Source organism: Oncorhynchus mykiss, unplaced genomic scaffold (assembly GCF_013265735.2).
Source record: "Oncorhynchus mykiss isolate Arlee unplaced genomic scaffold, USDA_OmykA_1.1 un_scaffold_210, whole genome shotgun sequence".
NCBI lineage: Eukaryota > Metazoa > Chordata > Actinopteri > Salmoniformes > Salmonidae > Oncorhynchus > Oncorhynchus mykiss.
Genome location: NW_023493682.1, coordinates 15,001 through 20,000, shown reverse-complemented (window position 1 = coordinate 20,000; position 5,000 = coordinate 15,001).

The window sequence follows — 5,000 nt, the reverse complement described above, 5'->3', positions numbered from 1 at the left end:
CGGGTCTTTTGCAAAACAATCACAATCTGCATCCATCGTAATATCTTAAAGTGTCCATAAAGCACTAAGCACGGCCCCGACCAAGAGAGGGCCGTAGTGGGCTACTCCCCTAGCGGGCTATATAAATAAAATGACCGGTAAATGCATTTTGGACAGTTTTATAATTTTTGGGTGACCAGGTGCACAAGTTCCATTTGGGTGACCAGGTGCACGCCGGCTTTTGGGTGACCAGGTGCACGCCGGTCTTTTGGGTGACCAGGTGCACAAGTTCCATTTGGGTGACCAGGTGCACGCCGGCTTTTGGGTGACCAGGTGCACAAGTTCCATTTGGGTGACCAGGTGCACGCCGGCTTTTGGGTGACCAGGTGCACAAGTTCCATTTGGGTGACCAGGTGCACGCCGGCTTTTGGGTGACCAGGTGCACATGGTCCTTTGGGTGACCAGGTGCACGCCGGCCTTTGGGTGACCAGGTGCACACGGTTCTTTTGGGTGACCAGGTGCACATGGTCCTTTGGGTGACCAGGTGCACGCCGGCCTTTGGGTGACCAGGTGCACACGGTTCTTTTGGGTGACCAGGTGCACATGGTCCTTTGGGTGACCAGGTGCACGCCGGCCTTTGGGTGACCAGGTGCACATGGTCCTTTTGGGTGACCAGGTGCACATGGTCCTTTGGGTGACCAGGTGCACGCCGGCCTTTGGGTGACCAGGTGCACACGGTTCTTTTGGGTGACCAGGTGCACATGGTCCTTTGGGTGACCAGGTGCACGCCGGCCTTTGGGTGACCAGGTGCACATGGTCCTTTTGGGTGACCAGGTGCACATGGTCCTTTGGGTGACCAGGTGCACGCCGGCCTTTGGGTGACCAGGTGCACACGGTTCTTTTGGGTGACCAGGTGCACATGGTCCTTTGGGTGACCAGGTGCACGCCGGCCTTTGGGTGACCAGGTGCACATGGTCCTTTTGGGTGACCAGGTGCACATGGTCCTTTGGGTGACCAGGTGCACGCCGGCCTTTGGGTGACCAGGTGCACATGGTCCTTTGGGTGACCAGGTGCACGCCGGCCTTTGGGTGACCAGGTGCACATGGTCCTTTGGGTGACCAGGTGCACGCCGGCCTTTGGGTGACCAGGTGCACATGGTCCTTTTGGGTGACCAGGTGCACATGGTCCTTTGGGTGACCAGGTGCACGCCGGCCTTTGGGTGACCAGGTGCACATGGTCCTTTGGGTGACCAGGTGCACGCCGGCCTTTGGGTGACCAGGTGCACATGGTCCTTTGGGTGACCAGGTGCACGCCGGCCTTTGGGTGACCAGGTGCACATGGTCCTTTTGGGTGACCAGGTGCACATGGTCCTTTGGGTGACCAGGTGCACGCCGGCCTTTGGGTGACCAGGTGCACATGGTCCTTTTGGGTGACCAGGTGCACGCCGGCCTTTGGGTGACCAGGTGCACATGGTCCTTTTGGGTGACCAGGTGCACATGGTCCTTTGGGTGACCAGGTGCACGCCGGCCTTTGGGTGACCAGGTGCACACGGTCCTTTTGGGTGACCAGGTGCACGCCGGCCTTTGGGTGACCAGGTGCACATGGTCCTTTTGGGTGACCAGGTGCACGCCGGCCTTTGGGTGACCAGGTGCACGCCGGTCCTTTTGGGTGACCAGGTGCACAAGTTCCATTTGGGTGACCAGGTGCACGCGGTTCATAACAGCGCGGTTATCTGCTTTAATGTCCGAGGAGGGGTGCTTAAGTGTGGGTGCCCTGGTTCACCTGGTATGCGAGGTTGTGGAGGTGGGGGGGGTCCCCTGCTGGTATCATCCCCGAAATAGAGGGGTGATACCCGGGTGGTGAGTAAGGGCCTACAAGCCTGGAGGTCAATAGCTCCAGGGGGTAAGCTCTACTGTCATGTCCGTAAATAGAGTGGTGTTACCCGGGTTTTGAACCATATTTTAATTTTTGGGTTACCAGATGCACACGGGTCTTTTGGAAAACAATCACAATCTGCATCCATCGTAATATCTTAAACTGTATATAAAGCACCTAAGGACGGGCCTGACCGAGAGAGGGCCGTAGTAGGGTACTCCCCTAGCGGGCTATATCAATAGAATGACCGGTAAAATGATTTAAAACAGTTTTATAATTTTTGGGTTACCAGATGCACACGGGTCTTTTGGAAAACAATCACAATCTGCATCCATCGCGATTTCTTAAAGTGTCTATAAAGCACTCAGGACGGGCCCCGACCGAGACAGGGCCTTAGTGGGGTGCTCCCATAGCGGGCAACAATGAGAGGGGTGCTTTAAATTCATTTTGAACCATATTTGAAATTTTGGGTTACCAGATGCACGTTTTCAATCACCAGTTGCACGGAGGATTAATAGCAATCTGCATCCATCGTGATTTCTTAAAGTGTGTAAAAAGCACCCAAGGACGGCCCTGACAGAGAGAGGGCCGTAGTGGGGCACTCCCCTAGCGGGCTATATCAATAGAATGACGGGTAAAAGTATTTAAAACCCTTTTATAATTTTTGGGTTACCAGATGCACGTTTTCAATCACCAGGTGCACGGAGGAAAATGAGCATTTGCATCCATAGTCATGTTTTAAACCGTCCATAAAGCACTCTTGGCCGGCCCCGGCAGAGAGAGAAAGAGATGGTGAAAAAAAAAAAAAAATCATCATCAGACCTTCCATAAATAATTCGGGCCGGCCCCCATTGCTAAAGGTCCGTAGTAGGGTGCGCCATAAGCGGACATGAATAGATGGAACACCGCTAACCGCATAGAGAACCGTGTTTTGGGTGACCAGGTGCACGTTTTCAATCACCAGTTGCACATTTTCAATCACCAGTTGCACGGAGGATTAATAGCAATCTGCATCCATCGCGATTTCTTAAAGTGTCTATAAAGCACTCAGGACGGGCCCGACCGAGACAGGGCCTTAGTGGGGTGCTCCCATAGCGGGCAACAATGAGAGGGGTGCCTTTAAATTCATTTTGAACCATATTTGAAATTTTGGGTTACCAGATGCACGTTTTCAATCACCAGTTGCACGGAGGATTAATAGCAATCTGCATCCATCGTGATTTCTTAAAGTGTGTAAAAAGCACCCAAGGACGGCCCTGACAGAGAGAGGGCCGTAGTGGGGCACTCCCCTAGCGGGCTATATCAATAGAATGACGGGTAAAAGTATTTAAAAACCCTTTTATAATTTTTGGGTTACCAGATGCACGTTTCAATCACCAGGTGCACGGAGGAAAATGAGCATTTGCATCCATAGTCATGTTTTAAACCGTCCATAAAGCACTCTTGGCCGGCCCCGGCAGAGAGAGAAAGAGATGGTGAAAAAAAAAAAAAAATCATCATCAGACCTTCCATAAATAATTCGGGCCGGCCCCCATTGCTAAAGGTCCGTAGTAGGGTGCGCCATAAGCGGACATGAATAGATGGAACACCGCTAACCGCATAGAGAACCGTGTTTTGGGTGACCAGGTGCACGTTTTCAATCACCAGTTGCACATTTTCAATCACCAGTTGCACGGAGGATTAATAGCAATCTGCATCCATCGCGATTTCTTAAAGTGTCTATAAAGCACTCAGGACGGGCCCGACCGAGACAGGGCCTTAGTGGGGTGCTCCCATAGCGGGCAACAATGAGAGGGGTGCCTTTAAATTCATTTTGAACCATATTTGAAATTTTGGGTTACCAGATGCACGTTTTCAATCACCAGTTGCACGGAGGATTAATAGCAATCTGCATCCATCGTGATTTCTTAAAGTGTGTAAAAAGCACCCAAGGACGGCCCTGACAGAGAGAGGGCCGTAGTGGGGCACTCCCCTAGCGGGCTATATCAATAGAATGACGGGTAAAAGTATTTAAAACCCTTTTATAATTTTTGGGTTACCAGATGCACGTTTTCAATCACCAGGTGCACGGAGGAAAATGAGCATTTGCATCCATAGTCATGTTTTAAACCGTCCATAAAGCACTCTTGGCCGGCCCCGGCAGAGAGAGAAAGAGATGGTGAAAAAAAAAAAAAAATCATCATCAGACCTTCCATAAATAATTCGGGCCGGCCCCCATTGCTAAAGGTCCGTAGTAGGGTGCGCCATAAGCGGACATGAATAGATGGAACACCGCTAACCGCATAGAGAACCGTGTTTTGGGTGACCAGGTGCACGTTTTCAATCACCAGTTGCACATTTTCAATCACCAGTTGCACGGAGGATTAATAGCAATCTGCATCCATCGCGATTTCTTAAAGTGTCTATAAAGCACTCAGGACGGGCCCGACCGAGACAGGGCCTTAGTGGGGTGCTCCCATAGCGGGCAACAATGAGAGGGGTGCCTTTAAATTCATTTTGAACCATATTTGAAATTTTGGGTTACCAGATGCACGTTTTCAATCACCAGTTGCACGGAGGATTAATAGCAATCTGCATCCATCGTGATTTCTTAAAGTGTGTAAAAAGCACCCAAGGACGGCCCTGACAGAGAGAGGGCCGTAGTGGGGCACTCCCCTAGCGGGCTATATCAATAGAATGACGGGTAAAAGTATTTAAAACCCTTTTATAATTTTTGGGTTACCAGATGCACGTTTTCAATCACCAGGTGCACGGAGGAAAATGAGCATTTGCATCCATAGTCATGTTTTAAACCGTCCATAAAGCACTCTTGGCCGGCCCCGGCAGAGAGAGAAAGAGATGGTGAAAAAAAAAAAAAAATCATCATCAGACTTCCATAAATAATTCGGGCCGGCCCCCATTGCTAAAGGTCCGTAGTAGGGTGCGCCATAAGCGGACATGAATAGATGGAACACCGCTAACCGCATAGAGAACCGTGTTTGGGTGACCAGGTGCACGTTTTCAATCACCAGTTGCACATTTTCAATCACCAGTTTGCACGGAGGATTAATAGCAATCTGCATCCATCGCGATTTCTTAAAGTGTCTATAAAGCACTCAGGACGGGCCCGACCGAGACAGGGCCTTAGTGGGGTGCTCCCATAGCGG